At 42.1% G+C, this 25,482-nt stretch overlaps 1 protein-coding gene across 1 annotated transcript in view; it reads left to right on the forward strand.

Moving 5' to 3' along the window:
• Window positions 1-25,482, forward strand: part of LOC140465806 (G protein-activated inward rectifier potassium channel 1-like) — a 487,432-nt gene that overhangs the window by 427,830 nt on the left and 34,120 nt on the right. The gene's annotated exons all lie outside the window — the stretch shown is intronic.

Here is a 25,482-nt window from a genome sequence, read left to right on the forward strand (position 1 = left end):
CAGCGCAGTACAGGCCCTTTGGCCCTCAATGCTGCACTGCCCTGTGAAATTAATCTAATGCCCATCTAACCTACACCATTCCATTATTATCTACATGTGTGTCCAATACCCATTTAAATACTCTTAACATCGGTGAGTCTGCTACTGTTGCAGGCAGGCCATTCCACACCCCTACTACTCTCTGACTAAAGAAACCACCCTGATATCTATCCTAAATTTATCACCCCTCAATTTAAAGCTATGTCACCGTCCAAGGAAAAAGGATCGCACTGTCCACCCTACCTAACCCTCTGATTATCTTATACGTCTCGATTAAGTCACTTCTCAACCTTCTTTTCTCCAATGAAAACACCCTCAGCCTTTCCTCATAAGACCATCATTCCATACCAGGCAACATCCTAGTAAATCTACTTTGAACTCTTTCCAAAGCTCCACATCCTTCCCATAATTGTGGGCGGCACGGTGGCACAGTGGTTAGCACTGCTGCCTCACAGCGCCAGAGACCCGGGTTCAATTCCCGACTCAGGCGACTGACTGTGTGGAGTTTGCACATTCTCCCCATGTCTGCGTGGGTTTCCTCCGGGTGCTCCGGTTTCCTCCCACAGTCCAAAGATGTGCAGGTCAGGTGAATTGGCCATGCTAAATTGCCCGTAGTGTTAGGTAAGGGGTAGATGTAGGGGTATGGGTGGGTTGCGCTTCGGCGGGGCGGTGTGGACTTGTTGGGCCGAAGGGCCTGTTTCCACACTGTAAGTAATCTAATCTAATCTAATAATTCAGTGACCAGAACTGTACGCAATACTCCAGGTGCAGTCTTACCAGTGTCTTGTACAGCTGAAGCATGACCTCATGGCTCCGAAACTCAATCCCCCTGCTAACAAACGCCAACACACCATATGCCTTCTTAAAACCCTATCAACCTGGGTGGCAATTTTCAGGGATTTATGCACCTGAGCACCAAGATCTCTCTGTTCATCTACACTGCCAAGAATTTTATTATTAGCCCAGTACTCTGCATTCCTGTTATTTCTTCCAAAGTGAACTATATCTCTCTTTTCCACATTAAACTCCATTTGTCACTTGTCCACCAAGCTCTGCATCTATCTCTGTCCCTCTGTAACCCACAACATCCTTCAGCACTATCCATAACTCTGCCTGCCTTAGCGTATCCACAAATTTACCAACCCATCCTTCTATGCCCACATCCAGATCATTTATAAAAATGACAAACAGCAGTGGCCCAAAAACAGATCCTTGCAGCACACCACTGGTAACTGAGCTCCAGGGTGAACTTTTCCCATCAACCACCATCCTCTGTTTTCTTTCAGTGAGCCAATTTCTGATCCAATTCGCTAAATCACCTTCAAGCCCCAAACTCCGTATTTGTACGATAGCCTACTGTAGCAAATATGGAACCTTATCAAATGCCTTACTGAAGTCCATATATATCACATCAGCCCTTTTACCTATATTCACCTGTTTTGTCACCTTCTCAAAGAACTCAGTAAGATTAATTAGGTACGACCTACCCTTCAGAAAACCATGTTGATTGTCCTTAATCAAATTATTCTTTTCCAAATGATTATAAATCCAATCTCTTATAACCTTTTCCAACACCTTACCCACAACCAAAGTAAGGCTCACTGGCCTATAATTACCAGGATTGTTTCGACTCCCTTTCTTAAACAAGGGAACAACATTTGCTATCCTCCAGTCTTCTAGCACCACTCCTGTCAACAATGATGACATAAAGATCAAAGCCAAAGTCTCTGCAATCTCTTCTTAACTCCTATTAATGGATATGAATTAAGATGGGCTGAATGTCTTCCTCATCTTTACATATCTATAATACTCCATTCATGAAAATTAGCAAAAAGGTCAGATGTGGAAAGCTTCTGGTAGCTACACTAATAGTTTGCATATACTGCCATTCAGGTTCAAGAATGTTATGACTGTATGGTAAGAGCTCCATTGCCATTTAACTAGGTGCATCTACAACACTAGACTATACCAGGCTACGAAATATCAAAACTGTAGCAAATATGAAGATCATATTTGCATCATTCAAAGTAAGGAAATTGTAATCCTTATCTCCCTTTTGTCGTGACCAAGACACCTCAGTACAGATTTGTTTTGAGCACTTTGGAATATCATACATAAAAGATGTTGTCTCAAGTCATGGTTCCAAATAGATTAATGTTGAAAACAGCATTAGACTCCCCCAAAATCTGATAATATCACACAATCTTTTGTGAACAATAAACAAGTCCACTTCTGGAACTTTGTGGGTTTAGATGAATCATCCCTGTCTCCTGATAGTCTTATTAATTATGTCTAAGTAGCCAACATAACTTGTATCTATTGCAGTTGTGCATTAAATTATCTTTTGTTGTTAACTGCCTCTCCATGTTAAGAATCACTTGTCATTGATCCTCTACCACTGTTAACAGAACAGGCACTTGAACCCAGCATAACAAGAAGGATTGGTGGGCAGTACTCTACCCCAGTCATTAGCTGGTCATGTTTGTTCTGCAATACTTATGACATAGTGGCAGCTGTGGAATCATTGCTTAAATACTCCAAAGTAACAATAGTGAAAAGAAATTCCATTCAACCCAAGGGAAGGAAATTTCAGAAAGCGAGTTTAATGTTTTAAGAACTTAACCACTTTAAGAATATTCCATCAGATAGCAGCTGCAAGTGCTTAAAGGGTTAAGCCTCCTGCAAATTCATGAAAGGATGAACCTCCACTTCAGAACTAGCAGCAGTTGCAGGAAAAACAATGTGGACTAACAAAGCTATAAAAACCTAGTCAGTTGCAGAGTCCTTAGAGAATAAGGATGTGTGAAGCATCCCAAATCAAGTTTTGGCCAGAAAGGCACTATTCCAGTGTTTTGGCAATAAAGTTAGAGATCCCTGTAGGCAAGGAGAATAAACTTAAAATTAATAGCACAGATGATTAGACTGGGAAGGATAAAGATTAAAAAAAAGAGCATTCACCATTTACAATGAGTGGCATTACCATAGCACATAATGAAATACAGCCACAGCAGTGAAAAGGGACATTAAATTAATTTGCACTGAGGCCACGGCATTGGGAACAAAGCACAACAGATTTAAGATGACAAAACGTTAAGTTAAATGATTTAGAAGACAGTCTGACAGCAGAAGACAGTTAAGAATATTTTAAAACAGTCACAACATCTGGAGATTCATTATTTAATGCAAGGATTTGGTGAGCAGATTTACTAAGGCCTCAGACATAGAGGTTTATTTGAAAAAATCAGGAGCGGGGGTGCGCATTATGTTTTAGGTTGTAAAAAATGGGAAAGTGTCCATTTTGCCTATGAAGTGGCAGGAAACCTTTGTCTAGATTGCATAAAGACTACAAAACCTCCAATTTAGCTGCAGAAGATGGAAACCACCATTTTAATAAAAAAAAAAATTCCCAACAGGCAGTCCAGAGATACAGTATTGTTTACCAAAATTGGAACTTTACTAGAAGAAAATGAATTTAAAGCTTGAAGGGATTTGAAAAAGCGGTTTGAAGATAGATGTTGCAAGATTAAAAATATAAAATTCAGCTGATTAAAACAATTTTAAAGTGTTAAGCCTCAAGAAGAAATGGCAGAAGAAATAACACTATTCATAAAATTTACGGTCACAGATGGTAATAGAACACAGTTTTTGACATCTTGGAGAAAACAGCTCTTAATATACAGAACTGCTTCAAAATTATATATTGAATCACAAGCTGAATAAATAAACATATTGCATTCAATAGGATCTATATTTGATTATGTTTTTAAGTCACACTTTTATAGAATCTCTATAAAATTCTTTAAAGAGCAAGTTAGCAGGAAAGTTCAGCATCAAGGGAAATCCATAACTAACTTCATTAATGATCCTTGCGGAAAATTGCAATGATGCAGCTTCAAAATCTGAAGCAGAAGTGCTGTTGGAATTATTGATGAGTCTTTGCCAGATTTCTGATTTGGAGATGCCGGTGTTGGACTGGGGTGTACAAAGTTACAAATCACACAACACCAGGTATTAGTCCAGCAGGTTTAATTGGAAGCACTAGCTTTCAGACTGCCGCTCCTTCATCAGGTGGTTGTGGAGGACACAATTGTAAGACACAGAATTTATCGCAAAAGTTTACAGTGTGATGTAACTGAAATTATACATTGAAAAATACTTTGATTGTTTGTTGAGTATTTCATCTGTTAGAATGACCATGATAGTTTTCACTTCTTACATCGGTAAATCACAAAACTTTTTTTAAAAGTTACATTCTCAGATTAACTGTAACAATTGGTGTTAGCCAGATAATATTTAGAAGGTGTTAGCCCCCTGTGTTCTCTGTCTGTGCCATAATGTTTAGACTGATTCTAATCTAAAAAGTGAGTTAACAGAGTCTCACATAAATTCATGCAGTTTTTGAGCAAAGTACAATGTAACTCTACAAGTACAAATTCACCCCAAAAAGATATGTTTATATATATATATGTATATATATATATATATATATATGTGTGTGTATGTGTGTGTGTGTGTGCATGTGGGTTTTTGTGTCTGTGTGTCTGTTTGTGTGTGTGTGTGTGTGTGTGTCTGTCTGTCTGGGGTGGGGGGGTTGTGAGTGTGAGTGTGAGAGAGTGCATATGTGTGTGTATGTGAGTGTAGAGTGTCTAAGTCTGTGAGGGGGTGCATGTGTGAGTGCGGGAGTGTGTGTGTCTGGTAGGATTCTAGATTAGAGTGGTGCTGGAAAAGCACAGCAGGTCAGGCAGCATCAGAGGAGCAGAAAAATCGATGTTTCAGGGTGGAGAGATAAATGGGGGGTGGGGGGGACTGGAGAGAAGGTAGCAAAGAGTACAATAGGTGAATGGGGGGTGGAGATAGAGGTGATAGGTCAGAGAGGAGGGTGGGGGAAGGTAGCAAAGAGTACAATAGGTGGATGGAGGTGGGGATGAAGGTGATAGGTCAGAGAGGAGGGTGGAGTGGATAGGTGGGAAGGGAGATTGGCAGGTAGGACAGGTCATGAGGATGGTGTTGAGCTGGATGTTAGGAACTGGGGTAGGGTGGGGTGAGGGAAAATGAGGAAACTGGTGAAGTCTACATTGATGCCCTGGGGTTTAAGTGTTCCAAGGTGGAAGATGAGGCGTTCTTCCTCCAGGTGTCGGGTGGTGAGGGAGCGGCGGTGGAGGAGGCCCAGGACCTGCATGTCCTCGCCAGAGTGGGAGGGGGAGTTGAAATGTTGGGCCACGGGGCGGTGGGGTTGATTGGTGCGGGTGTCCCGGAGATATTCCCTAAAGCGCTCTGCTAGGAGGAGTCCAGTCTCCCCAATGTAGAGGAGACCACATCGGGAGCAACGGATACAATAAATGACATTGATGGATGTGCAGGTTAAACTTTGATGGATGTGGAAGGCTCCTTTGGGGCCTTGGATGGAGGTGAGGGAAGAGGTGTGGGCGCAGGTTTTGCAATTCCTGTGGTGGCAGGGGAAGGTGCCAGGACGGGAGAGTGGGTTGTGGGGGGGGGAGGGGGGTGGACCTGACCAGGTAGTCACGGAGGGAAAGGTCTTTGCGGAAGGCGGAAAAGGGTGGGGAGGGAAATATATCCCTGGTGGTGGGGTCCGTTTGGAGATGGCGGAAAGGTCAGCGGATGATGCGGTTTATGCGAAGGTTGGTAGGGTGGAAGGTGAGGACCAGGGGGATTCTGTCCTTGTTACGGTTAGAAGGGTGAGGTTGAGGGCAGAGGGCAGAGGTGCGGGATGTGGATGAGATGTGTTGGAGGGTATCTTCAACCACATGAGAAGGGAGGTGATCTGGTGTGTTCTGTTGTGGAATTGGTCCTCTTGGTAGCAGATATGGGGGAGGCGGAGGAATTGGAAATACAGGATGGCATTTTTGCAGGAGGTAGGGTGGGAAGAGGTGTAATCCAAGTAGCTGTGGGAGTCAGTGGATTTGTAAAAACTGTGAGCGTCAATTCAGTTGTCATTAATGGAGATGGAGAGGTCCAGGAGGGGGAGGGAGGTGTCATAGATGGTCCAGGTAAATTTAAGGTCAGGGTGGAATGTGTTGGTGAAGTTGATGAATTGCTCAACCTCCTCGCAGGAGCACGAGGTGGCGCAAATGCAGTTATCAATGTAGTGGAGGAAGAGATGGGGAGTGGTGCCGGTGTAACTACAGAAGATGGACTGTTCTACGTAGCCGACAAAAAGACAGGCATAGCTGGGGCCATAAGGGTACCCATGGCTACCCCTTTGGTCTGGAGGAAGTGGGAGGATTTGAAGGAGAAATTATTAAGGGTGAGGACCAGTTCAGCCAAACAAATGAGAGTGTCAGTGTAAGGGTACTGTTGGGGACATCAGGAGAGGAAGAAATGGAGGTCTTGGAGGCCCTGGTCATGGCAGATGGAGGTGTAGAGGGATTGGATATCCATGGTGAAGATGAGACGTTGGGGGCCGAGAAAACAGAAGTCTTGGAAGAGGTGGAGGGCATGGGTGGGATAGAACCAGGGGGGAATAGGACAGTGTCGAGGTAGGTGGAGATGAGTTCAGTGGGGCAGGAGCACGGTGAGACAATGGCTCAGCCAGGGTGGTTAGGCTTGTGGATCTTGGGAAAGAGGTAGAATCGGGCTGTGCAGGGGTTCCTGGACTATGAGGTTGGAAGCTGTGGGTGGGAGATCTCCTGAGGTGATGAGGTTCTGTATAGTCTGGGAGATGATGGTTTGGTGATGGGGGGTGGAGTCATGGTCGAGGGGGCGGTAGGAGGAGGTGTCTTCGAGTTGGCGCGTGGCTTTGGCAGTGTAGAATTCAGTGCACCAGACTACCACTGCACCCCCTTTATCCTCTGGCTTGATGGTAAGGTTGGGATTGGAGCAGAGGGAGTGGAGGGCTGCACGTTGTGAGGGTAAGAGGTTGGAGTGGGGGAGGGGGGGTAGATACATTGAGACGGTTGATGTCTCGGTGGCAGTTGGAAATGAAGTGATTGAGGGTGGGTAATAGTCCAGCACAGAGTGTCCAGGTGGATGGAGTGTGTTGGAGGCGGGCGCAGGGGTCCTCGAAAGGTGGGCGGGAGTCCTGATTGTAAAAGTAAGCTCGGAGGCGGAGTCAGCAGAAAGTGTAAGAGTTTGTGTATGTGTGTGAATTCATGAATTCATGTAAGACTCTGTTAACTCACTTTTTAGATTAAAATCAGTCTAAATATTATGGCACAGACAGAGAACACGGGGCTAACACCTTCAGCATATTATCTGGCTAACACCAATTGTTACAGTTAACCTGAGAATGTAACTTTTAAAAAAAAGTTTTGTGATTTACATATGAAAGAAGTGAAACTATAATAGCCATTCTAACAGACGAAAGACTCAACAAACAATCAAAGTATTTTTCAATGTATGATTTCAGTTACATTACACTGCAAACTTTTGCTATAAATTCTGTGTCTTACAATTGTGTCCTCCACAACCATCTGATGAAGGAGCAGCGGTATGAAAGCTAGTGCTTCCAATTAAACCTGTTGGACTATAACCTGGTGTTGCGTGATTTTTAAGTTTGCCAGATTTATTACAGTTCAAAGAAAATTTGAGTTTGGAGAAAACATTTTAAATAATGCTGCAAGTATAAATCATGAAGATTCATTATGAATCCTGAGAGGAGATGGACAACTTCACCACATGAGAATATCCAATTCTATCCAATTTACAAATTGTAAGCAGACAGACATGATAAAGAGCAACCAAACAGCAGATACTCCCAGCAGTGCAATACTCTGTAACAACAAGAAGCTTCACAGGCACAAGCAGTGTCCAGTTATGAAAAATGAGAATGCTACAATTGTAAAATATGTCATGCTCAGAAAATATGCAGAAGTAGGACATCATTTTGCAGGAGAAAAAGAGTCAAATGGTTACTCACACAAAAATGTTATTGCTATTGACCTTTCAGCATGAAGAGAATTTGGTGATTCAACTGACTCAGGTTTGATTGACTTATTATATTATATGCTACAGGTACACTGCAACACATACAGTATATGAGAGATGATGCATATGTAATTCTCAATCAACAGTTTTGAACCTCCCCATATATCTTGACTTTAACATCCTTGGAGCAGCAGGAGGAGTTCAACCAATTCAAAGTGAACAACTGGTCGATGAACATGCTGTTGCCAATCAACCAGTCAAGGGAAAGTGGGTAGAAGATTTTACTGGGCTCCCAGGATCATGGTGGAATTCAAGAAGAAGAAAGAATTCATTGAGATACCCATATTCTCATAATTTCAAACTCTCAACATAAGGAAATCTGTGACTTTACAGAAACAATAGAAATGTTTTCCATTCCTATTATCACCTCATATGACAAAATTCAGCAAGATTTGTTAGAGTAGCAAATACAGAGATGAATAATAAGCAGAACAGCATGCTTAAACCCCTCAGATTTCATGAAGAAACTCAGACGGTAACTTTGTTTGTGGTGACCATAATAGATATGCATTAATGTTCACCCGTCCATTCAGTTACGTCTGCAAAGCAAGATTGTAAATTCCATTCTGTTCCAAACAGCACCCTGAACTAACTACTTAAGAAGCTTTTAATTAATGGCAAGTGGGTTTCCCATTCCTTACCACTTGCCAGCCCTTTCAACGTTGAAACTATGTGAGAGACAGAAGGATGTATTGATGGCATCAATAAATACCGATCCTCACCACAATTGGAAAGTCCTTCCAAATTCTCTTCTCCCAGTTGATAACAAGGATCCTAGGTGAAGTGAGTTTTGGGAGGAATAAAGTCTCAATTCAGTTCCTTGTTAGTGCCTAAATGTAGCCCTTCTCTCGTAACTAAGCATGGCTAGTTCAGCAAGTCCCTGTATTTATATTGATTTGCAATATGGAATTCTGATCTGCAATTAGAGACTGAAGCAAAATAAAGTCACCCAGTTTGTGATTGTTCTGACCCAGAAATGCATCTGCTAACATCATGTGGAAAACAAAGTTCTATTGAACCTTGACACCATTTCATTCTTACTGAGCAGGGAAGTTCATCAAAAATGTAGAAGTGAAAAGGGATAATGAAAGAAACTTCCTCAACAGTTAAAGCTGGATTGTTTGTTCAGACACATTTATGCTATAGATTTAACTTTGATGAAAAAAGTGCAGCTTGTCATGACACAGTAATGTTAATATAACTTGATTCATAATCTGAATTCTGAACACATGGTCTAGCCAAATGATATGAGACCTTCGCCATCTCACACATCAGTGTAACTTCATATGAAGTGTGGTAACTCCAATTGCTATACTGTGGGTATCTTTTAGTAATATGCTGGACTTCCTGAACATTTTAAATCCTCACTTTCCAATGCTTTTCAACTTCACAATGAAGTGTGCAATCCTTCCTAAGCTCTCTTAGTACTTTGTAAAAAAAACTCCTGATAGTGGAAAGCACTGCACATAAGGCAAAATGTGCCTTTGTTGCTTTTCTCAATGTGCTATTTGCAGTCGAGGTATAGCATTAGTTTGCAAAATATCCACTGTTCTTCATAGATATCATTCTGAAATCAGAAGCAGCTGTATGACTGCCTGAGAATTTTTTTTTGTATTTTTTAATATGATTACAATCCAGATAAAGGATTTCCTATAATCATCATATGGTCAGATTGAACCCGGAGAATGAAAGTTATTCTCATTTGTAAGGGTTTATCTTACTAAAATCTGTGTTTCCTAGTAACCTGTAATGGAACTTCAACTGGGAGCAAGGAGTAAAATGAATTAATCAAGAGTTTCATATGAATAGAATAAATTAAAAATTTTGATCATCTGCACTTTTTAATAATTTGTATGAAATTGTATAATTGCAAACAGACATTTTAGAATAAAAATCGCTATTCATCTTCTACTTTGGCTGCATAACCCATTGTTGCCAATCATTACAGGCATCCCACTGTAATGCCACCTGTCCTCAAACTGAAATTTCCAGACTACCAACTTGGTTATGGAATGCCAGCATATGGGCATCAGTGGGGTATCACCACATTCTCTTAATGATCTCTAAACCACATAATATTATATCTAAAGTACATTTTAACGGAAGATATTTTTCTACTGTTAGCAGAATACAGAAAACCTTTGTATTAACAAATGCTGCTCCAAGATTGTGATACCGTCAGGATTTTTTTTTGTGTTAACAACGCTTCCTTGTCAGCACTTTGATAGAATACCAAGACCAGAGTTTGGCTGAAAATGTGTAGAACATCACAAATTTGAAATGAGCAGTACACCAGATGATTGCAGTTTTCTTTCTTTGTGATATGGTTGCATATGATATTAAATATAATCTTCAGACACTTCAGGTCAAGACCTTCATCAACTGAATGGTTTGAATGTAAAATCATAGTCCTGCAATCATGTGTCGATCCTTATTCTTGATGTTCTAACAAATCAAACCACAGTCTGAAAGGGTTGACTTTGGTTAAGTGGTTTTGCTGCTATACTGTAGAAAGTCAGGCAGCAAAGCAGGGAGAATGGAGCTAGAATGCTTCTCAATACCTCAAATCTGCCAGAAGAAATCTTCCCACACACCTTCACTCTGACTGCACCTCGGCCTCTCAACAATAGGGACGGAGAGGGGTAAACAAATTGGTCTGCTGACCCAAGCATAATCCATTCAGTAGTGAGTACTTATTCAGATGGTGAAGGGAGGGTAACTGAGGTTGTTTAGTTCAAACAGTCACTAAGAGCAATATCAGCTCATGTCAAAATGGGAGCTCAGCTTCTTTAAGGTGGGTGCTTTTTTGGGTGCTAGAATACCACTATGTTTTCATTCTGTATAATCAGGCCTCCCCACCATGGACAAAATTCCCCAGAAGAAAATACAGATATCTGTGGTGAAGTGTGCAATATGATTCCACCATTAAATCCTCCATCATCAACATCTGACAGATGGAGTTTAATTCAGATAAATGCGAGGTGCTGCATTTTGGGAAAGCAAATCTTAGCAGGACTTATGCATTTAATGGTAAGGTCCTAGAGAGTGTTGCTGAACAAAGAGACCTTGGAGTGCAGGTTCATAGCTCCTTGAAAGTGGAGTCACAGGTAGATAGGAGAGTGAAAGTGGTGTTTGGTATGCTTTCCTTTGTTGGTCAGTGAATTGAGTACAGGAGTTGGGAGGTCATGTTGCGGCTGTACAGGACGTTGATTAGGCCACTGGTGGAATATTGCATGCAATTCTGGTCTCCTTCCTATCGGAAAGATGTTGTGAAACTTGAAACGGTTCAGAAAAGATTTACAAGGATGTTGCCAGAGTTGGAGGATTTGAGCTATCGGGAGAGGCTGAACAGGCTTGGGCTGTTTTCCATGGAGCATTGGAGGCTGAGGGGTGACCTTATAGAGGTTTACAAAATTATGAGGGGCATGGATAGGATAAATAAGCGAAATCTTTTCCCTGGGATCGGGGAGTCCAGAACTAGAGGGCATAGGTTTAAGGTGAGAGGGGAAAGATATAAAAGAGACCTAAGGGGCAACTTTTTCACACAGAGGATGGTATGTGTATGAAATGAGCTGCCAGAGGATATGGTGGAGGCAACATTTAAGAGGCATTTGGATGTGTATATGAATAGGAAGGGTTTGGAGAGATATGGGACGTGTGCTGGCACGTGGGATTAGATTGGGTTGGGATATCTGGTCGGCGTGAACCAAAGGGTCTGTTTCCATTCTGTACACCTCCATGACTCTATGACTATCTCATCTAGCACCATGTTCTAGCAACTTAACAAGTAAACCCCTATAAATGCTATGACTACAAGAGCAGGTATTCTCTTGGTATTCTCTGGCGAGCAACTCACCTTCTGGCCAATCGTTCATAATGGCCCTTTGTTCTCCACAGCCTGTTTGATGCAAGGTGTAGTCCCTTTAAGGTTCACGCACAGTCACATTACATCTCATCAACCTAAGTGTGTACAAAGGCCTTTTTGAGATTTCATTCCATTCCAAAGGTGTTAGCAAAGGCTTGTGGTGCATCTCAACCTGGAAGTTCAGTCTATGTGGTCATCTGTAAAGTTTTCACATCTCTCTTAAGTTGGTAACATATTTGTCTCCATCAAGAGAATGTTTCAGTCAAATTTGATTGTCCATACAGAGGTTGTTTGACGTACTCAGACTGAACACAGTTTCTCAGAGATTAAAAATTAACTTTTAGAACCATTATGTTATATTATCCCAAGACCCACCTGGAATTGTAGTCTTTGGTTTAATGTTCAATGTGAAGTGAATTAGATTCCCCTTTTAAGTTGTATAAGGTCTCTGCCAGCTCATTTCAAACATTTTTGGACCACAATGGCAATGTTCCAGAGATAAATCCACAGTCATTCCCTAGCATTGTTGTTGTGAAAATCAAAATAGTTATGCAGTTTCTCACATTTTATACTTCAATTACAATTTTGCTGACATTAATAAATGGAGGGGCAGAAGCATGTAAGGATGGTGGAGACAATTCACCTCACCATACCTCAGCTATCCAGAAATCCTCCAAACACAATACCTGTCTCTGCAGTTGTTAACTTCATTCCTTTACCTCAAAATCTCTTTCAAATCTGAATTATTCTTCTACTTGATCTAACATCCACCACTTTGAACCCCCTCTAGTACCAATGCTTCATAGCTGCAGCACAGAGGTTTCTTCATGTTAGGTCAAGATGTTGGGTCAATCCTTGCAATTCCTATCCTATTGGCATATTATCTACAGCACAGCTGATTGAAGTAGTTCAAGAAAGAAGCTCAGCACCACTTTCTGATAGTAATTGGGAATGGGCACTAAATGCTGGCTTTGCCAGTCATGCTGACGTGCCATGTCTGAATAAATAAAAGGAAATTATTTTGTTGACACTATAGTTGATACAACATTGTCACAGTTTAGTCATTGGCTTAGGTAAGTCAAAGGCCACTTCGGGTCAAATTTTAATTCAAATTGGATATGCAGAGTGAATAGTTAAGCTTTTTGACCCAACACTGTGATGCCTGGGAATGCATGGTAAGTTCTATGAACATCGGAGGATAATGCAGAATCTGCCACATATGCAATCTCAATTGACTGGATGGCTGGTTCACGATGCAAGGTTATGCCAACAGCATAGGTTCAATTCTCACACCAGCTGAGGTTACCAGGACACTCATTCTCAACCTGACTGGTAATGGTTTAACCTGAGGCTTGGGTGACCCCCTACCAGTCATCTAATGAGAGAATAGAACTATGGTGACTTTACCTTTTACCTATTCATGATATGAGGGAGGAATATATTTATGTGATTTTGCCTCAAGGTATATTAAATGACATGATGTCAAATGATCCTTCATTCATTCCTTGGATCCTAATCACTTTGGAACATGGGCTCATTTTTCTAATCCACTCTAACACATGCAGTAATCAGTTACACCCATGTACTTGAACTGAAAACATTTTCTTTCCCCATTTCACTCTTGCTACTTCAGTCTAAATCAACATCCAGCAGAAACTTGCAGACTGAGCCTGAAGGCTGAACAATACATTTTGGAGTACATATCCCTCAGGTAATCATTGCTTCATGCCACTGTTGAATAAATAGCAAGTTCTGTGCTTTTTGTAGCATTGCATAATGTTCTTGTATTTCAAGCTCATGCATCACACATAATTTTGTTTTATCTGCAATGACAAAGGAAAGAACAGAATACACTGAGGTACATTACTCATTTTGATCCTCAGTGCCACCTTTATAGTTTTGCAAAAGTTATTGAGGACAGGCTCCTGTGAGTCATTTGTTTAATGTGTCTGACAAACAATAAGGAGCTCGCACGAATAGTGACGTATGGAATATGAACACAATTGGTTGAGGTAGAGAAATGAAAGGAATACGAGTGATTCCATTTGATGCATATTGAATGGAAAACAACATGCCAACACAATGCATGAAAATAAAAAGGGAACAATGTTGGTATAATACAACTGGGACAGTGAAAAATCCAAACATTAGAAGCAACAAAATTCAACATATTCTTTTAGCTGCGGGTAAGCTGATAAGACTCCCATCTCACAATCACACAGCTTTGAGTTCCTGCCCCACTCTAGAGTTTGACCACAGAAATCAATGCTGGCGCTGCAGTGCAGTACCAAGGGAGTGCTATGCTGTTGGAGGTGCTGACTTTCACTTCAGGTATTGAAGTGAGGCTTCTTCTGCCTTCTCAGGTGTATGTAAAAGTTCCCACAACACTACTTCATAGAAAAGCAGTGGAGCTCTACCTGGAATCCTGCGCAATATTTATCCTTCAATCAATTTTACAAAAACTGATGATCTGTTCTTACGATACTGGATCTAGGTTATGAAAATGTGGGAGTGTGCATGCAATCATTGGCTACCACATTTCTTACATGACAACTGTAACCTTATTTCAAAAATATTTCATTGGCTGCAAAGTGTTTTGAGATGATTGGTAGTTATGGAAAGCACTATATAAATGCAAATCTTTCTTTGAAATGCTCAGCACTAGACTAATCAATGCGGGTAATTTCCAACATTATCAGTTGTAAGCTGGTGAGTGCAAATTGCCTGCTAATTGGAGAGCTCATCTGCCTGATTTCCATTTCATTGATTAATGGAAAGATGTAATTCCTTAAAAGTATGAAGGCATAGAATTCTTCTGGATCTTCTTCAATCTCAGTTTGCAACTTTGTTTTGCTTTAGTTCTGCTTTTCTTCTACGGATTAATCAAAAGATTGCCAAAAAAATTCTCTGTGGAAATCTTTCATGTCAATTCTCCATTTCCATCTTAGATTAGATTAGATTATTTACAGTATGGAAACAGGCCTTTCGGCCAAACAAGTCCACACCGACTCTCCGAAGAGTAACCCACCCAGACCCATTCCCCTACATTGACCCCTTCACCTAACACTAAGGGCAATTTAGCATGGGCAATTCACCTAACCTGCACATTTTTGGACAGTGGGAGGAAACTGGAGAACCCGGTTTCTGATTTTTTCTGACTCATCTCCTTTCAATACAACACTGAAAGTATCTCCCAGTGATTTTCTTTTAGCAATGATAATTGAGGATTATTTTACATCCCTCTGCCAACTGTTTAATTCATTTATGTAGTCTCCTATAATCATCGCAGGTTTCTTTTTAATTGCTTCTTTGCAACTTAGAGTTCAATAAGTTTGTGTGCGTAACTGAGTGAGTGAGTGAGAGAGTGTGTGTATCAGAAAATGGTGGTAATGTAAAGAATAATATTTAGTGAATGTATAGATATTTGCTGAAAGGAAACCATTGCAAACTTGTCAGTTGAGTAGAAAATTAAATAGTGGAGATAAGAATGACAATTCACTGGGGTTGAATGTCTGCAAAAGATATTGCTGGGAAAAAGATTTAAATCTCTCTTTTTGCAGATTATGATTAGATCTTTCTATTTTGTACACATATACAGCTTTTTAATTTCTTTTCTTTTGAGCAACAAGCTTATGTTCTTTTATTAAAAGTACATTTCAGGCAGCCTCTTCTGAATATGTTGAGGGACCAGCTATGGCTACAACCAAATCGCAAAAAATAACTTATATCCCTCTCAACCAGATTTCATCCTGGGTTCTAATTTGTTCAATATTACCATCAGCTGAGATTATAACAAGGAAATATCATGTTCAACCAATTTATCTGTATGCTTTGAGGAAGAGCCAATGGGCTGAGAAGTGGCAGATGGAGTTTAATTTAGATAAATGCGAGGTGCTGCATTGGGAAAGCAAATCTTAGCAGGACTTAATGGTAAGGTCCTGCGGAGTGTTGCTGAACAAAGGGACGCATGTTCATAGCTCCTTGAAAGTAGAGTTGCAGGTAGATAGGATAGTGAAGAAGGCGTTTGGTATGCTTTCCTTTATTGGTCAGAGCATTGTGTATTGGATTTGGGAGGTCATTTGCGGCTGTACAGGACATTAGTTAGATCATTTTTGGAATATTGTGTGCAATTCTGGTCCCCTTCCTATCGGAAGGATGTTGTGAAACTGAAAGGGCTCAGAAAAGATTTACAAGGATGTTGCCAGGTTTGGAGGATTTGAGCTTTAGGGAGACGTTGAATAGGCTGGGCTGTTTTCCCTGGATCATTGGAGGCAGAGGGGTGATATTATAGAGGTTTATAAAATCATGAGGGGCATGGATACAGTAAATAGACAAGGTATTTTCATTGGAGTAGGGGACTAGAGGACAAAGGTTTAGAGTGAGAGGGGTAAGGTATAAAAGGGACCTAAGGGGCAACTTTTTCATGCAGAATGTATGGAATGAGCTGCCAGAGGAAGTGGTGGAGGCTGGTACAATTATAGCATTTAAAAGGCATCTGGATGGGAATCTGAATAGGAAGGGTTTAGAGGGATATGGGCCAAGTGCTAGCACATGGGATAGACTAGGTTAGGATATCTGGTCAGCATGGACAATTTGGACCGAAGAGTCTGCTTCCCTGCTGTACGTCTTTATGACTCTAAGTAACACTTGAATAAAGGGAACTATGGCTATACTTATACTCAGTTTTCGTATGACATTTGATAAGTGGCACATCAATGCCTATTGTGGAAAATAAAAGCGCACGATGTATGGGATAACATATTAAAATGGATGGAAGATTATCACACTAAAAGGAAATTTTGGTCCAGATGTTCTTGGGAGTGGCAATCACAATCAGATTCAGCACAATCTTTTGCAATATTCAGTCTCAGACCATTTTTTGAACTCTGAATGGGCAGCAGCACAGCTCGTCACTTTGATGCCTGTCATGAAAGGAGCAGTATGTAAGGTAAAGTTTGAGATGAGGGTTAAGGGATTAAGGTACCAAGTTGGTCGATGCTAGGGTGGGTAGGGAGCCCAGTAAGTGATGGAGTACAAATGGCAGCCCTCAGCATGCCTGTCTTAGCTTGGTGACAGAGAATGGAGTGTGTTGGGTGAAGTGACAGTGTGAGTGTCACATAGGATGGTGTCAGGATGATGGAGCCATGATGTCAGGCAAAAGGTGGGTGTCAGGGCTGGCCTGTCTTAGTCATTGGTGAGGGGTGTCGAGTCTGGAGTAATGTTGAAGATGTGTGATTCTTTCTTCTTGAGGTGGTCTCACATCTCGTTTCAGAATCTAATCAGGCTGATTTTGAGCACGAAATTTATTTCAGTAGAAATCCAAAAGCACTTTACATTGATGTAAGTGAAGTAGTAAAAATAGATTAATGCATACATAATTTCACTGCAAGCATGCCCACTTCTGTGTAATTTCTAGAGTTAAGCAGGATTTTAGTCAGGTCACTGCACATCACTTCAAGAGATTTCACTTCTACTAATCATGTCTTCAAGGCAAATGTCATGTACAGAAGTGCTGAGCATCTCATGTAATTAATGTTTGCCCACAGGTAGAGCAAGTAATTAGGAAGGCAAATTGCATGTTAGCCTTTTTGTAAGGGGTATAAAGTACAAGCATAAGAAGGTCTTGCTGCAGTTGTATAACGCTTTGATGGGATTATACCTAGTGTAATCGACTGTGTGCAGTTTGGATCTCCATATTTAAAGAAGGCTATACTTGGGAGGCAGTGCAGCAACTCTTGGATAATTACCCTAATATGAAATGCTGAGTAAATTGTGTCCATATTCTATGGGGCTTAGAATAACATTGCGTGAAGAAATTGATAAATACAAGGTTTTGACAGGGCTCAGTAGAATAGATACTGAGATGTTGCTTCCATTGGTTGGAGAACCTAGTATGCAGGGAACAATCTCAGGATTAGGCTTGATAATATAGCATTGGGTTGCAGACAAATTTCTTCACTCAGTGGGTAGAGAATTCCAAAGATTCACAGATACAGATGCAACAGTGTTGAAAATAATTATGGCTGAAATAGATGGTCCTTTGAGGTGGATCTTCCCAGGTTCTGAATGACGTGGGTTATAGTGCTGCAGAGTCAGGCAACAGGTTCAGTGAGCCCCATCTCAATATTGAGATCATCTCGCCGCATCTTACTCACTTTTCTCAAGTGGCGTAGTGAGATTCTCACTAGGTAGCACCAAGTTACCAGTTGATACTCATATTTCTTGTTAAACACATTGTGAAAAGCCCAACTCACAACATTTTACCAAGTTCGCCATCCAAATTAGCTACAGGGAAAACATGGAATGGAAATCATTGTGGGTGACTTCAACAGGTTCAACGTTTGCTCCAAATGACCTCAATGGTGGACATCAGACAACATCTCAGGGCATATTCCATGGGCACTGGCCACATGCAGAACATATGCAGGGACATTGGTATGCGATATATGCCAGCCTCTATGAACTCTCTTGGCATATCTCTGATCCACTAACAGGATCCACTTTCAGCTTCAATATTGCCCTGTATGCAGCACTAGCAACCATGATGGTAAAGTTGTAATGAGGGCATTGTGTGTTCAGGGATCACACACCCAGCTCATGACTAGCCTAGACTGCTTCTCACTTGCTGTCCTAGCACTCACTCACTCTCAGCCTTCCTGAAGGTCCCTGTGTTGATTTGTAGAGCCTTGCCTTTTAACCTCACATCTCCTTAGCCAGAAATACCAGGCTCATATTGCCGTCCAGCCATGCCACTTTGTATCTGCGCTAAGCCAGAAAAATTTCCATAGTTGTCAGCAGGCCTCAGTCCAGTCAGTGGGGAAAGCCTTCACTACAAGGATTCTGGCACAGGAAAGGGCAGCATCTGATACTAGCCCAGACCCTGCTAGTCCAGACCAGTGGTCAGAGTAAGCAACCTCTGCTCATAACGTGTAAGGAGCCAAATAATGGGCATCACACCACCCACGTTGACTCTTTCAGCCATTCCGTGAGCTGGTTTGCTCTTGGAATTAGAGAGAAGCAGATATTATGGAAGATTAAAGCTAACCCAGCTATTACTTTTGGTGCAAGTGGGAAGGTTTTCCCAAATGAGTGCGTGGGCAGCACAGAGGGCATGCAGGGCTTGTGGTGGCACAGGTTGGGCTGGGTGATGATGAGCAGGGATAACGCTTTATGCATTAATGACAGTGGAAAAGCATCAGTCCTGGTGGGAACTGGGACAGTAGTGGAGACAGAGTGAGTGTAGGATTTGGAACTTAGCACAGAGAAGGACATTAACCTTCTTCCTGCAGTGCTGTACTTTCCGCCAGATGGCTGAGACTGCCCTAAACTGAGTGGCAACCTCTGCCAATATGGCATAGTCTGGTGTCATGGTCTCCATTGCTGGTCCCAGGGAAACAGGCATCCTGTCCATGGAGCATCAATTCCAGCAGGAGCTCCAAGACCAAACCTGCACACTGGTGCACCAATTACCATCAGCCATGTGAAGGCAAACATCAGCAATTGAGCAAGGCAACTCCAGAGTGACAGTGTGTGGTCAGTTACACAATGGTCTTGGAAAGATGGTGCCAGGGTTGCCAATCAATTCCAGGATCTCCCAAGAATAGCACATTGCTCTGGAAATAGGATGAGGTGGAAACCAAACATGATTCTCACTGGGGAGGGCTGAAATTCCAATTAATACAGAAGGTTTTTTTATGGCAAAGTGACAAAACTCTCTCAGCCTTGAAATAACTCCACTGAGGCCAGTGTCCTATCATCAAGTCACCCTTTATTTACACATGGAGTGTCCTTCACACTGATCCAGCTCCCGCAGAGTGACTCTCATGTTTATATCTTTCAACTGGCGCTCCCTGAATGAACAGATTAACAGTCCCAATCAGGGAACTCATGAGGTTCCTTGGCTGACCTCATTACAATGCCTACATCCCTACCCCTCTGAGTCCAAGGACATAGTCTGTTTTTTTTTGTAGCTCCTCCTGGGGCATTTTAGGTCAGATTCTTCCAACTCTGCCTCTGATACAGGCAGTGTATAGCACATAGTAGCTTACATTTTGCGTCCGGGGCATCTGAGAAGAAATTCAATCTCCTTTTCAGGTGGCAAAGGCATCAAGGCAGCAACATCCATCGTGTCCATCTCAGAATATGAAGTATCTTCAAAGCTTGATGAAGAGTGAGAACCCATGCATTCTAGTACAGACAGAGTGGCAATTGAGGAGGCCAGGCACATTTTGCTCCCACACTATTTGCAAGTTTGCAGCTCTCATGTGGCCGTTCAGGACCACCACAGCTACCCAAATTTTATACATCACTGGACCTGACCTTGTGTTGACCATGCCTCTTACCCATGTGGGGTCTATAACAAACTCGGTCCTCCAAAATAAACTGTCTTTCACTTAGAGGAGTCTTATATCCAGTAATGGTATTCCTGGTGCCATTTCACCCTCCCCCTGCAGATCAAAAAGCCCGGATTTAACCTGGTATGAGTCTTCTCCCCATTAGCCACTCTGCTGGAGCTATCCCTGTAGTTACGAGGGTGGTCCTTTAATCAAATAGGAACCAGGACAGTTTGGTATCTAGTGAAGCTATAGGCTATTTCTTTAAGCCTGCCTTCAAAGTTTGCACTACTCTTTCTGCCAAACCATTGGATGCATGGTATGCAGCTGTCTTTATATATCAAATCCCATTCAACTTGAGGAAATACACAAATTCCCTGCTTGTAAACAATGGCCCATTATCTGTGACCAACACTTCCAGGAGCCTGTGTATTGCTAATGATGTGCACGGTTTTTCTATCATCATCCCCGAGTTTGCTAAATGAACTCTGTGCATGTCGAGGCACTTTAAGTGGGGGTCCACAATGAATAACAACATTGAGCCCATGAAAAGACCTGCATAGTCAACATGTACCCAAGTCCAGAGCTTACCCAGCCATTCCCACGACTGTGAGGGAGCCATTGGCAATAATTACTGTCCTTGTTAGCATTCTGGGCACTGTCCCACCAATGCAGCAATGTCTGCTTCCAATCTTGGCCAACACACCTAACTTCTCACCAATATCTTCATTTTGGAAATCCCATCGTCAACAGCGACCTGGCCTCTTTGGGTCCAAAAAGGTTTCAATTCTGGCCCTTTGGTTTCTTCCATCACCACCAGCTGTTTCCGTTTGGCCAGGATTGGACCTTCCTGCGTCCAAAGTCTGATTTTGTCAGCTGTAACTTGAAGTCTAGAAAAATTTAAAACTATCATGGTCTCTTCCAGTGGCAGTACCACAACTCATGTATCTGCCAGTGGGAGGTGTTTCAATGCATCACATTTGCTATTTGGCCTCCGGATTATGTTCCAACTTGTAATTATATGCACTTAGTATTGGAGCCCACCACTGAATTCAGCCTGAAACTATGGGTAGCACTGCCCTGTCCTCTTTAAGTAGACCTAGAGGGAGTCTGTGGTCCATTATTACAGATTTACATCCATAAAAGGGTTGGTGGAACTTCCTGACTCCAAATGTCCTCTCTCTCTGGGTGTATTTACACTCTGCATTAGCCAAAATCCAGGATGAATACACTATTGGGCAGTCCTCTCCATTGGGTCACCTATGGCTAATATTATCCCGCTGTCATAAGGGGAGGCATCATATGTCAGTACCAGATCTCATCTGGGAGTGTCAAAATCTTAGAGGATGATAGCTGTTTATTCAGTTCCCTGGAAGCTATCTCTTGGCTACATGATCATTTCCAAGGCTGACCCCTTTCTACAATTTGGTGCAAAGATGCCAGGATGGAGGCCAGGTTATGTATGAACTTTCTGTAATAGCTCACCAGGCCAAGAAAAGACCTAACTCCCAAGGAAAGACTAACATGAGAGCCTGGGCACGTTTGATCGCCCTCACTTTAACTTTCAATGGGCTCAACCCAGTCTTGTTGAGTCTGCAGCCTGAGTAGGTCATTGAGGTGCCTGGAACACATATTTTTCACTCCTAAGTATGCGCGCGTGGTCTAAAGACTATGATCTATGGTCTATAGTCTAAAGACTATGCCCAACTTCTCTAAGTACTCCTTATTGGTCTTCCTGTTATTAGCACATCATCCAGTTAAAAGGCAACCTGAGTTAGATCTTGTAAAACTTTTCCATTGTCCGCTGAAACATTGCACAGGCTGATGACACTCTAAATGGCAGTCTCTTATATTGGTACAAGCCCTTATTGGTATTGATTGTAGCACACTTCTGGGAATCCTCTTCTAACTGCAATTTCAAGTACGCATGACTCATGTCCAGCTTTGTGGAGGACAGCCTACTGCTAACTTTGCATATAAATTTTCCATCCAAGGGATTGGGTATTTATCCAGCTGTGAAAAGGTGTTGACCAATTGTTTAAAATCCCCATAAAGGCAAAGTGAGGCTTCACAATCAGTATGACCACAGCTGCCCATTCTACAAGTTGAGCTGGTTGGTGATTCCTTTACTTTCCAGCTTTCTGATTCCTGTTTCTATCTCTGTAAGGCGAATGGCACTGGGCGGGCTTTGCAGAATCACGGAATTTTTCCTGTTCAACTTTCAACGTGGCCTTGGCTCCTTTGGTAGTCCCTCGACCTTCCTGAAAAATGTCCAGGTATTTTCTAATTGAAAAATGTTGAGCCAATCTAGGTGAATCTTTGTCAACCAGTTTCACCCCATCAAGCTTGGGCCTGAGCCTTTTACTACAATCAATGGTAACTGAATAGCTGCTGATCATAAGAGACTGAGAACTAAAGTTGTACCCTTAATCTGTAAAGAGTCCCTGGTATTGGTTCTCAGTCTAGACAAGGTTGTGCACAAATTTAAATGTTGGAGTCAAGAGCGAATTTTCTTACAGAGCATTTCTGTGATCACTGAAACAGCTGTGCTGATATTGACCTCAATTTGAACCAGGTGACCCTTTAACCAGATGTTTATTTTGATTGGCTCTGAGTGGGATGTTGCTAAGCATTTTAACTCTTCTAAACCAGATACCGGTGGACATTCAAGGTAGTGTACACTCCTCAATCCTGGTCTATAAGTTCTCTTATTCAGTTGAGATCTAGTGGGATTCTTTTGCTGTCTCGAGTCGGCGTACCAGCAGCAAATACTGGCTTGCTGGCCTGGATCCTGAAGAAAATTTTAACCATTTTGCCAAGGCTTGGCTTTGTTTTGGAGTTTTGCTGTGGGCTGACCTAGAGTCCGTCTGTTCAGGATATGTCCTAAGTGAGGCAATGCAATTGCCTTCACTCCCGTGGTGTTGCCCAAGCTCAGTCAGACTAGCGAGGGTGCCCACTTCCATTTGAATACCCTGCAACTCCTAAGCTCCACTTGCTGTAGTTTCCAGTGATATATCCAGTTGTAGTGCCTGTTTGAATTCCAATTGGGCATTAGCTGATAGGTGTTTTTGCATGGTTACATCATTAATCCATTATATCCAACAATCTCTCAGCATCTCATTAAAGGTTAAACCAAAGCCACATCTCTCTGCCAGTCGTCTTAACCTCATCAAAAATCCTGATTTGATTCCCCTGGTTCTTGAATTGCTGAATAAAATCAATAACATCTCAGAATTAGAGAAGGCTTGAGAGGAGAAAATTCTTTAACTAAATCAGTCAACTCTTCAAAGGCTTTAGTATCTGGTGCCTCAGGGAAAGTGAGGCTCCTAATATCAGAAAAAGCTGTGCGTGTCGGTCCCAATGTCATTTGCCCTGAGAAATGTAACGCGTTCTTTCCACAGATGGCAGGATGGAATGAGTCAATCTTCCCAAATAAAGGCATGATGCCAGAGATGCTTATCCCAACTCAAAGACAACTGTTGTGAGCAAACGTCTTCTGAAGCATGCTTTTCTCTTGTCTCCACGGAAATAACTCTACAGAGGCAGATATCCCGTCACCACAACACCCTTTAGTTACACGTGGAGAGTTCTTGGCACTGATCCACCTCCCTCAGAGCCAGCTCTCAGAGTGAACAGAACCCCTGACACTCCAGTTTTTATATGTCAGCCAAGGCTTCCTGATTGGGGCTGCTATTCTGGTCCAATCAGGAAACACATATTCTATGAGATCCACCTGGCTGACCTTGTTACAATCACGACAAGTCTCACAGTGAGAATTGCCACCAAGCTCTTCACAACTTGCACTTTGCCAAAATACCATAAGATTCAACCATTGGCCTTTCAGGGAATCTGGGAACATGGTGAGCAGGTGGGGAGGTGGAGTTAAAGCTGGTAATCAGCCATGATAGTACTGAATGGTGGAGTGGAAGGGAGGTCTTATTTGTCATGCTGTTGAGCTTAAATGTATCACTATCAATGCAATGGATGGTTGCAAGTCTGTTGGATTTCAGACTCCTCCTTCATTACTTCCCTGTATTAACAAGCACACAACATGCTTATATTACAGCACAATCCTTTTATTCATAGGTGTGACAAAGCAAGTCATTGTTGGACTTGTTCTCTGGCAGCACGTGATTTTATTTTAATCAATAAGTTTGTTTCTGAACAGGAAAAATATTTGTACAGAACTTCCTGTAAAGACAGGGGTGAGGGATGATAATTTTCAAAATCCAGGACAAGTGTAAAAAACTTGAATGTTAACTTGGTTCAATAGCTTAAAGTGACTTGGCAAATTATTTCCCTTAGAATTCCCTTCAGAGTTCTCTAATTCAGAGAGCTGTGGATACTCAATCATCCAGGGATGAATAGTGTTTTGGAGACGAAGGAAATCAAAGGATAATGGGGGATGCTGGACAGGCTTAGACAGAAGATGTTTATGGTCTTTCCGAATTTGACACATCAGGTTTGAGAGAGTTGTTGACCTGCCAATGCTCTTATTCCTTTTGATCTTATATATTATGATCCTGCCCCTAGCTACCTGACGAAGGAGCACCACTCTGAAAGCTAGTGCTTCCAAATAAACCTACTGGACTATAACCGGGTGTTGTGTGATTTTGTCTATCCCATCCAACACTAGCACCTCCTCATCACGCCTTATGTTTTTAAGAAAGAATCAGAGAGTTATAGAGATGTACAGCACGGAAACAGACCCTTCGGTCCAACTCATTCATGCCGACCAGATATCCCAACCCAATCTAGTCCCACCTGCCAGCTCCCAGCCCATATCCCACAAACACTTCCTGTTCATATACACATCCAGATGCCTCTTAAATGTTGCAATTGTACCAGCCTCCACCACTTCCTCTGCCAGCTCATCCCATACACGTACAACCCTCTGCATGAAAAAGTTACCCCTTAGGCCCCTTTTATATCTTTCCCCTCTCACCCTAAACCTATGCCCTCTAGTTCTGGACTCCCCGATCCCAGGGAAAAGACTTTGCCTATTTATCCTATCCATGCCCCTCATGATTTTATAAGCCTCTATAAGGTCACCCCTCAGCCTCCGACACTCCCGGGTAAACAGCCCCAGCCTATTCAGCCTCTCCCTATAGCTCAAATCCTCCAACCCTGGCAATATCTTTATAAATCTTTTCTGAACACTTTCAAGTTTCACAACATCTTTCCGACAGGAAGGAGACCAGAATTGCACACAATATTCCAAAAGTGGCCTAACCAATATCTTGTACATCTGCACTCTGATCAGTAAAGGAAAGCATAACAAACACCTTCTTTACTATCCTA

The sequence above is a fragment of the Chiloscyllium punctatum genome, chromosome 42 (assembly GCF_047496795.1).
Source record: "Chiloscyllium punctatum isolate Juve2018m chromosome 42, sChiPun1.3, whole genome shotgun sequence".
NCBI lineage: Eukaryota > Metazoa > Chordata > Chondrichthyes > Orectolobiformes > Hemiscylliidae > Chiloscyllium > Chiloscyllium punctatum.